The following is a 12,194-nucleotide window of genomic DNA, read 5'->3' as shown; positions in this document are numbered from 1 at the left end:
AGATGGAATAAAATTCATATCGCAAATTTAGTATGGCTTTCCCACACTGGAATACTAATGTGAAACCTCTTGGGAATCACACATGAAGCAAGCATTTAAATAAACCAACAATCAACCATAGACTAGTTTTATGACTTTGTGCTTATAAAATTTTCACCAGGGGAAAAAAATCCCTAATGAAGATTTGCTCACTATAAGAAAATTACAAGCCTCATGAAGAAGTGATCAACTCATCTCTGAGGCAGCCAGCAGATAGTCAGGAGTTTTGTGACCCTAAGAATATAAGTAATAAAATAATCCAAACAATCCTATTTTTCTAAAAGAATAGACACAGTGGCTGGTATTATTGATTGTGCATCAAATAGCTATGTATTCCAATTTCTTACCTAGAACAAGAGGCTACTTTTATTTAGACTGTAAATAAAAATGAACTTCAGGAGATACTGGGCTCCTCCCCAGCCTTCAGTGACAAATCATAATTGTCTAAGTCAGTCATGGAAATTCCATCACCTTCTAATTTGGGAAGACATGTGGCATAATTCTGGTCAACAGACATGGGAAAATTACTGTAGATGTTTGGCAAAATCTTCGTTGCTCATATAAAGTAACAGTTGCCTGAGGGTGAAATGGTGAGAGCTGCTGCAGCCAACCTGTGACCATAAGGGGGAAAGACGGAGGACAAAAGCCAAATATTTAAGCCTAAGAGCAAAAAGACGAGAAGACCCTGGATCCTTCATAATAGTGCTGGTCCACTGAAGTTGATTATTTTTGTGCTGCTCTTCTCTGAATTTTCTATTATGTGGCAGGCATTCTTATAGTTTAAACAGTTTGCACTTGGCCTTTTATTACTTAGTCTTGATCAAACAGCTAGTGGATTGTACCAAGAACAAGAGGCAGCTATTAAAAAAAGAAAGAAAAAGAACAAAGATTAAAAAGAACTAAAGTTTTCTAGCAGTAAAGAACCTAAGTATTGTTCTGATTCTCTCTCTTCAGAAGATTCTGCTGGTTCCCATGATGGGCTATTGTCCCATGCTCAACCAGAACACAAAACATGAATAGGGAAGAAAAGTTCAATTTGAAAACATCAATGATGCCAAGATTATTGCAAATATCATCTGAACATGTTTGGGGCCCAAGGCCATGATGAAGATGCTTTTGGACTGTTGAGAAGCATTGTGATGACCAATGATGGCAATGATAGCTTTTTCTTCATGAGATTCAAGTCTAACATCCAGCAGCCAAGTCAATGGCTGAAATTGATAGACACAAGATGAAGAGGTTGCATATGGGACCAAATCAGTAATTTTTCTGGCATTCTGTGGCTGGACACTTCCTAGAGCAGCAGATGCACCCAACAGTGGTAGTCAGGCCCTAGAGGTCACCCGTCATACCTTTTCCCAGAACTGTGGTGCTAGCACCATCCATCTACCTATAGCCCTTCAGGCCAGGCACACCCAGGAGAATTGTGAGATGTGGGGTGTAAATGGTGAAACAGGTAATTTGGTGGACATGAAAGAACTGGACATCTGGGAATTATTGGCTGTGAAGGTCCAAACATAAAAAACAGCAGTGGAGATTGCAGTTCTGCTGTTGAGGATTGATGACGTCGTCTCAAGCCACAAAAAGAATGGTGACAACCAGAGCTGGTAAGATGGAGCTTCTGATGCTGGCCAGGAGTGAGTGGTGGGCAAGCCACCCTCAATGCACAGAGCCAGCAGTGTCCCGCTCCCAGAGCCAGACTGCCATGGACACTGTGGATGTCTTTTCTTGGAAGGGGTCAGTTTGAGGGACAGTCTCTGGCCCTTTTCTGCCCCAGCTTAGTTTGCAAAAGGCACTGACATATAATTCTTCTCTATTGTATGATGTCCACTTAGTTTGCTTCCAATGATCAAGTCTAAGTCACTGAAGACAGTTTTAAAAAAAAGAACATCAATATTGAAGTTATTATAAACTTAAAGAGCAGGTTAAACAGCACATTTAACACAGCTGAAGTAATAGAAAAATAGATGATAGAGCCAAGAATTGTGCAAAATGTAGCCTTAAAAAGAGAATTATGGGGCCTACCTGGTGGCGCAGGTGGTTGAGCGCTGCACTGTGAAGCTGTCTGCAGCTTCTGCAGCGTGGGTTCAATCCCAGCCGGCCAGGGAGAAACCCACATGGCGCAGCAGACCTCTCCTGTCTTGCCCGCTGCTCCCCTCAGCAGTGTATTTCAGTCAGTCTGCCTGTTCTGCTCCCTGCTCTGTCTCTGGTGAATCCTCTCACCCTCCCGCGCATCTGGCCTATACCCCGGTTCTTGTATAAATAAATAAATCTTTTTTAAAAAAGAGAGAATTATGAGGGAAAATAATAGACTGAAAAATAGAAAAAAGAGGTCTAATTCACCTCTAATTTATCCAAAGGAAGAGAGTAATGGAAGTGACAGTTGGGAGGTAATTTTTGCTTGCTTAAGAGTAAGGTATTTTTGGGAACTAATAAAACACATCAATTCTCAGATAAGAGAAAAATGATTAATCCTGAGTAGGATAACAAAAATAATTCCTAGTTTCTAAATAGAATCATCATAGTGAAAAGTCAAAGAGGAAAACCTTAAAAATAATCAGAGAATAAAATATTATCAGAGAATAAAAGATGAAAAATACAGTGTATCTCTCTGAGTCCATTTACCACTGGCCTTTTTAAGAAATTCTTACTATAATATTTTTTAAGCATTTTTTTATATATATATATTTTAAGATTTATTTATTTGTTTATACAAGCATTGGGTACAGTCAGAAGCACAGGAGGGTGAGAGAATTCACCAGAGCCAGAGCGGGGAGCAGAGCAGGCAGAAGGACCGAAGTACACTGCTGAGGGGAGCAGCGGGCGGCAGGAGAGGTCTGCGCGCCATGTGGGACCCTCCTCCAGTGGCCGGGGAGCAGCCGGGGATCAAACTGGCGCTGCAGAGGCTGCGGGCAGCTTTGCAACCCAGCGCTCAACCGCTGCGCCACCGGGGAAGCCCTCTTACTATAATATTGATTTCGCATTTGGGATGGAAATTTCTTGATCTAGCGTTAAGAAGAAGGTTCTCACCAATAAATTCCAAGTGATTATTGGCGGTGACAAGGTAATTGGCATCTGACTAATATTCCTATGGTTAAAAATATATGTACATGTAATTAGCTGTTTTTAGACAATGTTTGATAGACATCCCAAGACTGTGATCCCTGAGAGAATGAAAACAAATGAAATGAGAGCCACAAACATCCTGAGTTTCTGCAAAGACAGGCTTTCTGCATGATGGTGCAGGGAAAGGTAGTCTGAGCAGAGCAGTCTCAGTGAGGTGAGGAGACTGGGATCAGAATTCAGGACACCAAAAAGTCTGGAAATTGCCTAAACATCGATGCATAAAAGGGAGCTATGTATAGAAGATTATCCAGAAATCTGCACAGAATTCTTTGAATGTTGACCAAAAGCCATGTTGTTGACAAACAGGGTTAGATTTCAGAAGGCCAAAGGAACTACTACCAGGGAAAGAACAACTACCCATGTGCTGGGAGTTGAATACCCTCCAGAGATGGCACAGGGTGGGACACATTTCAGTACTGACCACCTTGAGTAAGAAGAAATTATTGAGCACCCAGAGTGTATCAGGGAACTGAGAAAGGCCATAATTTAGGAATGTGGCTAATCTAGCACTGGGCGGCTGGGTGGAGGGGAGCACTATAGATCTCCCCAAACAAATCTAATAAAGAAGACTTGGAAAATTAAGCTAATACTCCAGCAAATTGCCTGCTTTCCAGAACAAAGTTTAATACTCTATAAAGGAGACAACAAAATTCAGATACTCAAGAAAATAGCTGCTAGTATCCAGTATTAAAAAATATAGAGAGAGACATGTGAAGAAGCAGAACATTTTGACCCATAACCAGACAAATATCAATGAATAAAATGTATTTAGAAATGACTGGATGGGCAGACAAAGATTCAAAACAGATCAGAGTTTGAAAGGAAAACAAACATAATGAGGTGAGAAATAGAGAATACTAAGAGAAATGAGAACAAACTCCTCTGAGAATAAAATGGAAATTCTAAAATTGAAAAGTATAGTAAGAAATTTAAAATTTACTGGGTTGACTAACCTATTAGCCATGCAAGTCAAACATCAGTGAAATTGAATACTTAACAGTAGACATTGTCCCAAATAAAGCATAGATAGAAATAAATGCAAGAAAGAAAGAAAAGAAAGAAAGAAAGAAAGAAAGAAAGAAAGAAAGAAAGAAAGAAAGAAAGAAAGAAAGAAAGAAAGAAAGAAAGAAAGAAAGAAAGAAAGAAAGATCAGTGCCTAGGTGACCTGTGAGAAAATATCAAGCAGTCAGAAATATTGGGACTTAGAGTCCCAAAGGAAAGAGGGTATAGAAAAGAACTTAGAAGAAATAATCATTGATTAAGTTTGGTGACAAGGATAAAACTACATATCCAAAATGTTAATGGATTTCAGACGAGTTAAACCTAAAGAAAACCACCTCAAGAAACATACTAGTCAAATTGCAGAGGACTAATGAAAAACTGAAAATCATTAAAGTAAGCAGAGAAAGTACCTTTCCTTTTTTTTTTTTTTAAAGATTTATTTATTTATTTATTTATACAAGCACTGGGTACAGTCAGAAGCGTGGGAGGGTGAGAGAATTCACCAGAGCCAGAGCAGGGAGCAGAGCAGGCAGAAGGACCAAAGCACACTGCTGAGGGTAGCAGCGGGCGGCAGGAGAGGTCTGCGCGCCATGTGGGACCCTCCTCTGGTGGCCGGGGAGCAGCCGGGGATCGAACCGGTGCTGCAGAGCCTGCAGGCAGCTTCGCAACCCAGCGCTCAACCGCTGTACCACCGGGGAGGCCCAACCTTACCTTTTTAATTTCTTAGCAATGTATTGGAGTGAACAGCTGTTCTTCATTGCAGTGCGGTCCATTAATGAATGTTTTCCTTTATAAATTGTAATTTCTGCCCAACTCAGGCTCATGAAGTTATATTTTCTTTTAGAAATATTAGAGTTTTAGTTTTGAGATCTAGATCTTTAATCCATTAGAATTGATAATTTACATAGTATGATATAGTGGCCAAGATTTACTTTTTTCATTTAGATATAGACTCCTCACTATTGAAAACTCCACATTTTGTCATAGATCATGGACTATATTTATGTAGGTCTGTTTCTTGACTTTCTGTTGTGTTCTACTTCCTTCTATTTGTGTGCCACATTCTCCTTTTGATTACTCTCATTTTATAATAAATTTTGATATCTGATGGAACGGGGATGGGAGTTAAAGTGGTTTGTGCAAAGTGGACTTCACTCAGATAAAAGAAAAACTCTTGCCCTGGTTACTCATTCAAGTTTCCCCCTCTAGTGACCTATAATATGGACAAGGGAGCAATCCACCTTTGAACATGCTTAAATGCATGTTCATCTCTTAGGGATGAAAGTGATCAAGATTGAAGGAAAATTGGTTTTCATGAGGAAAAAAATAACACTGAATCCCCACCATCCGTAAATGTGGATGCTATATGGGTCAAAGAAATAAACATGATAAAATAAAATTTCAAAAACTTTTAGAAAAGAATCTGTGGCTTCCAGATCAGAAGGAATTTCTAAAAAATACACAAGCAAAAATCATAAAGGAAAAGATTTAAAAATTTGAGAACAATAAACTTTAAAAATACTTAATCATATTGGAAAATATAAATAAATTTAAAAGATAGTCCTGTGCCTACTCTTTAATATACCAGCTATTATTTTCTATAAGAAAAACTAATCAATGCAATGTGTTTGTGTGTGTGCACGCGCGCATGTGTATATAAACTATTTGCTCAAGAGAGAAGAGGAAATTCAAAATGGCCAAGGCTCAGACAAATTGACTCTCTCTTGCTGTTGATCAGAGAAATGCCAATTATAACAAGGTATTTTTCCTTACACTAACAAAGATTATAAAGACTGGGAATGTCTGATGCTGTCACAGAATAAGAAAACAGTCCCAATACACACACACACACACACACACACAAAGGAAATTGAATAAACTGGATTCTTGGCATAAAATATTAGCAGTTATTTTTAAAATGAGGTAACTGCCTATATAGTAATGTCGCTAATATTTTTAATGAAAAAAACCTATTTCGGAATAAGTAATGATCTGCTTTTTGTAAAACCCAAACAATTTGCCCCTTGTAAGCAAGCAACCCCCCTTACATCAGGTTTGTATGTAAAAGAGAAACTGGTGATGTTAAATGGGTGTATTTTTTTAAATTTATTTTTTACATCATTGTTCATTACATCATTTTTAAACAATATTTGCTTCCCTGCTTCCCTCAGGTGTAGTCCCCATAGAATTTAACTGTGGGAGCTTTCAGAAGGCTGTGAGCAATGCATAGTCTCCTGTTGGCACGGCTGTCCCATTTACTTGCTTTCCATTATTTATAAAATCTAATATGCAAGTTTTGGCTTTTATAGTAATCCCGTTCCCCAAGGGCACATTGGCAAGTGGATGAGACCTTAGCAAAGAGACATGCACAAGCGTGAATAATTGTTAGAGTTTTTCAATAGCTATATGAATATTTCTGAAATCTTTCAAGTAAATTCATACCCAGATCTTCAAAGGTTGAATCTGCTGAACATTTTGTTCTCAAAATCATTTTTATTTTGAATTTGGGATAAAACATTGTTCAGGGAGTTTTATAAAAGACTATTAATCTTGGAGACAGAATCTGGCATGTGGCCAAGTCGCTTTCTATTAGTACGCTTGATACTTATGTGGAAACATTAACTTGTTCATACCATTAGGATGCTATCATTTAGCGCACCAGTAATGGGCTAAATGATTCTCCATGTAATGCCTATTCCCAGGGAGATTCTTAAGAAGAGACTTCATTATGTTCACCGATGCTGTGATATTAGGAATCAGCAGAGCAACAGAGTAATTACAAGGAGGTACACAACTGGTAGAAAGACAAAGACTAAGCAGCATAATGCAGTGGAAAATACACTGTGTGATGGGGCTAGAGAACTGTATGGCAGACCCAGATCTCTAAACCATGGCACTAGGGAAGCAGTCTTTAGCTAAGCAGCCATGTGCCAAGGAAGAAGACCAGTGTTCTCTAAGCTATTGTCTTCCCATCCAAGAATGAGGGACTTGTTTTAGATTATGAATTTTCAGCCAATGTTTCTCCAGTGCCTAAGGGTCTAAGAGATTTCCCCAGGGACGGAAGTAGGAGTGGTAGCACAGAGGACTAACAAAGTCAGGGCTCCAGTCTTCTCACCTGATAAAAATCTGATAAAAATCACAACAGCTATGCTTCGGTTTCATGTTCTAGGATTCTATGTAATATTTGGCTTGAAACAGCAAAGTTCAAAAATCTCACCACCAGATTATTTTCTTTTTCCAAGCAGTTCTCAAAATTCTGTGTTACAAGTACAGGTGGAGGCTGTTACAGTGAACTTACTTTAATTCACAATTTTCATTTTGTCAATAAAGTACATCCTTTGGAACTCCATTTGAGGTTAATAGGAAAACAGACAATGGTTACTATGTGGACAAATAGCTTTCCTGAAACCTTCGCTGCGGGACTTTTCAGAGCCTTTTGAATGTTTCCACTCAATGTGAACTTCAGAAGGGATGCAGTAAACACTCTTGTCTATACTACTTTGTGCTTTACCTTATGTGATCTGATTCCCACAAGCCCCACCTTTTCACACCTTTCCACTATGATCCCATAAAAGTCTATTCCATGTAACAAATGCCTTCACATCCTCCACCCTTTCATCCTTTCACTAAGTCATGTTTCACTTTTCTTTCCACTTGTATGGGTTGCACGTGTCCTTCTCCAAAAAAGACATGTTTAAGTCTTGACTCTCAGTGCCTCAGAATTCGATCTTATTTGGAAATAGGATCATTGCAAATGTATTAAGCAAGATGAAGTCATATTGCACTCGGGGGGCAATCCAATATGCCTGGTGTCCTTCTAACAAGACAGCATTGAAAACTATGTGCAGACACAGAAAGAGAAAATGGTCATGTAGCAACAGTGGCAAAGATTGGGGTGGTACATCTAAAAGCAAAAGAATTCCAAGGATACTGGCAATTAGCAAGAACTAAAAGAAGAAAAGATTCTTCCCTAGAGCCTTCAAAGAGAGATGGATGTGCTGACATCTTGATTTAAGGCTTTTAGCCTCCAGAATGGTGAAACATTTCTGTTGTTGTCAACCACCCGGTTTTGGTAGTTATGGTGGCCTTAAGAAATTAATATACTAATAGTCTATTACAGATGTCCAGGTATGGCAGATGATAGTCACTACCAGGACACCAAGGATTGAGTGAGTGAGGAAACTGAGGCTCAAAGTACTTAAGGGCTAATGTGAGAGATGGGAGTGTAGAGGTATCTATACATCTGTGCTATGAAAAAAATTTAATTAAAAGATTTTTGACATTATCACAGCCATTAGTATATAGCTTGGAAATATAATCACTTAAAATTATGGAGAAATGCCTTATAGATTTGGACCAAGAGATGAACATCCATTTATCCTCGGCCATGGTTTCCTAGCACGTCTTGACTTTCTTTCCCAGACATCCTTACCCTCCTTTCTTTTCCCCCATGTATTAGAAAGTGGCTTTCCTTTCCCAGCAAATTCTAAACTGTTATTACTTTGATTCATTACAGATGTCCTTTTCTGTAAGAACTTCCAGATCCCTGGTGAACATTTGTTCCCCTGGGTGCTGAGAATAGATTTGATCAGAGGCAGGGGGAGTTAAAAAACTGCCCATGTACTTTGAACATGATTGCCTTTCTATGGTGGACTGGACAAATTCCATGCTAAGTCATCAGGTTAGGGCTCTCAGGTATGCTAACAGGTAGCTGCTCCTCTGACTATCTAAACAGAAAAACTTCCAGTTCCTAACAGGCATTTGACACCACTAATTTGCTATCTAGAGTAATCTGAAACTGTCAACACATAAGTAAATAGCAACAATAACGAAAGTCAAAGCCAATAAAGTTTGGATAGTAACACAGCAAAACATTATAGTTTTTTCGAAGTAGAATTAAAAATGATTTTACTTCTTTTTTTATACCTTTTTGAACTGCATAACTTTTTAAAAACAGTACTAGATTTTAGTTTAGAATCAGAAAAATCAAACTATGTCAAGTTTGAAGGTAATCACTACCGCTCAATGCAGAGACTGGGAAATTAGCTGATTTAACGTAGCCAAAAAGCTTGACTAGGTAATAAATAAAAATAAAATAGAAAAGCATATACTAATCTGAACAATTTACCAGGATTGGTTATTATAAAGCTGTGTTCACTGCAAGACTGTGCAATTTAAGCTTATCTAGGATATATTTGAAATACTTATGACCACAAGAAATAGAACATCTGACTAAAAGTTTTAAATAGTGTTTTATTGTCATATAACTAGAATTTCTAGATAGGTAGCGAATTATTTTAGCTATTTATTGATCTTATCCTTTTATTTAAAAGAAGTTAGGTATTGTCTATTCACTTCTTCCTGGAAGGTGGAAATTTATACTCTTGTTTCTTCTCCATTCCTTTCTTCTCAAATATACATCCTCCTTACTCCCCTCCCCCCCATAGCACAATGATTCCAATGAAGTTATATCACAATTCACTGTGTATATTCAGTATTATTCTCACTGTGCAAATTATATTCACATCTGAGTTGTACAAGTAACTCTGATTACATTTTCTTTTTTATACAACTTTTTTTCACTGAGTGAAGTTGATATTGACCTTGATTTTCTGCTTGCTTAATTTTTATATTATTGTCATCTAGTCTCACTTTTCTGAAAGAGATGCAATTTCAATTTATTTAATTATATCAGGAAAATCTATCCATTTCTTTTCCTTCATTATTTCCTTTTTTCTTATTTGATTGTTATTTTTCAGAATAATCCTCCTAGAGCCATTTTTCTCCCAGTTCCAATCTAGACTTTTCTCCTTTTACTTCGTAGCTGGGGTGGCTATAAAATTTTAGGTTGAAATATTTTCTGCTAAAATTTTTTTTGACTTTTCTTCCACTTTATTTCATTATTTCCACCATGATAATGACTCCTTTAATTTAAACTAAAAGCCATAGAGGATTCAGAAAGGGTGGCAGCAAAGGAATGGAGATGTCAAAGACTCAGAGAAAGGTGGAGTGGGGAATCAGCAAAACCTCTTGACTGAGCACTTGAAGTTTCTGGCCACTTGGATCTGCAACTAGTAGGCCATTGAATGAATCTTGAAATCACAGAGTCTGGTTATGAACTGGTTGGTAGGCTACTTGGGTCAGTATTCAGGATGCACCATGAAGAGCATGTGAGGGAAACCAGTGCAGAGTAGGTGCCGTCTGTGTGGTGGTGCCTCCATGACCTGGAGGTGTGCACATCCATTTACTTGGGGCAGTAGAGCTTCACTATGACCTCACCTGGGATAGTCTGAAGGGAAGATGGGAAGCATAGGTTGATTGTCACAGTATGCATGGGGACAGTAGCCAAAGTCTCCCTGCTAGTAGTTTTCCAATATGTAGGCGATGCCATGGTTGGTGAGGATATTGTGCGCATGGATCAATAAATAAAGCATCTTGATGGCCTGCTCCATCAGGTCACTCTGGTTGGGATTGTCTTGTAGCTCTTCCTCAGGCACTAGGTCCAAGATCATGTCTACAGCTTGTTAATATATTGCAAGGCACTTGCTCATTGAATCCAGTGAGATTGAATTGTCCTGCATGGCGACTTTATCCACTTCATTGCCCTGGAGCCCACAGAATCAGGAAATCTAGGATACCTCTGAGCTGCTCATCTTTATGTCAGCAGATAGACCCAGGCCAGTGGAGTTGCTGCTTCCCAGGAAGTGCATCTATGGTTCTCTAGAATTTTGAAGACATGGTTTTGCTGTCTTCTAATTTCCACTTATATATACGGATCTTTCTTTTTCTCTCTGAAAGCTGTTAGAATTACAACTCTATCCCTGGTAATCTAAAACTTTGTGATGCTGTATTTTGATGTGTAATATTTTCATCCATTATGCAGGACACTCAATAGACATTTCTCTGAATTTCCATTCTTCATTTCTGGAAATCCTTCTTATGCAATTCTTTAATCATTTTCTCTATTGTCACTTTCTAGAAAGCCTACTAGTTAGATATATAATCTATCTTTTATTTTCTTATCTCTTCTCTCCAATTTTTCCATCTCATTGTCTTTCTGTTATAATTTCTGGAATGTGTTCCAATCGATTCTCCAAACATTCTATTGATGTTTATGTATCATTCATTGTATGTTCAGTTTCAGTATAGCAAGTTGACCCTTTTTTGATATAATAACTTCTTCTATATCTCTGAGAATATAGTTTTCTTCTAGTCTTGGTATTGGCTATTTTTTATTTTTTTTTCTGTCATCTGTTTTGGTCTTTATGTTTACAATTTGTACTTGTCTCCAAATGGATGATAATCCCTACCTTTCCAAAGGAAACACGTCCACGTGTGGATGAGTGAAATCTGAAAAGTTGATTGAAAGCTCTCAGTTCAATTTATGCTAGAATTTCCTAGAAGTCAGTCTGTGATGTGAAGGACTCCCCAGTTGTTAATATTTTTATATCTTTTCTTTTAAGACAAAATAGAGAGGAATCCAGTCTCCAGTAAAAAAAAAAAAAAGTATACATTCTGACAGATTGTATTCTTGCAAGTGAGTGGGAGGAAATAGGATCAGTCACTTAACATCCCTCTTTTTTTACTACTTCCCATCCAAAAATTTATCTCAATACTTTGATTGCCTTTGGTTTGACTCTCATGTTGATAAATCTTCAGTATTTTAGCAGGGATTGTGTCCAAGCTGTGTGAGAGCAGCAAACAAACCTAGGAGGTCTAAGTATTTTAAAAACAGAATTCAAAGTAATTCTATACCTCTGCTATCAAAGATAATCAGCTTCACCAATTCCTGAGCATTTCAGGGATGTGGAGGCATGAATTGGCTTCTTTCTTTGTTTTATCCTTATTTCTGGTTTTCCAAGTGAGTTACCACTTGGAAACTGCATTCAGGTATCTAAAATTTAAAAGACATCTCTCATTCCCTTCTTTTTTTTTCAGGAGAGCTTTGGCTATTCGGGGTTTTTTTGTGTATGTTTATGGCAGCACTATTTACAATAGCTAAGCTTTGGAAACAGCCCAAATGCCCA

The 12,194-nt window shown here is 38.0% G+C and overlaps 1 pseudogene across 1 annotated transcript; it reads right to left on the bottom strand.

Moving 5' to 3' along the window:
• Positions 1–10,184: 10,184 nt before the first annotated feature.
• On the bottom strand, positions 10,185–10,877 carry LOC311173694 (casein kinase II subunit beta-like; annotated as a pseudogene). The gene has a single exon. The product of its transcript is annotated as a casein kinase II subunit beta-like (transcript).
• Between the last annotated feature and the right edge of the window lie 1,317 nt (positions 10,878–12,194).

The sequence above is a fragment of the Talpa europaea genome, assembly GCF_964194135.1.
Source record: "Talpa europaea genome assembly, chromosome: 7".
Lineage (NCBI taxonomy): Eukaryota > Metazoa > Chordata > Mammalia > Eulipotyphla > Talpidae > Talpa > Talpa europaea.
The sequence above is the reverse complement of the archived record's forward strand: the minus strand, read 5'-3'. Positions and strand labels throughout refer to the sequence as shown.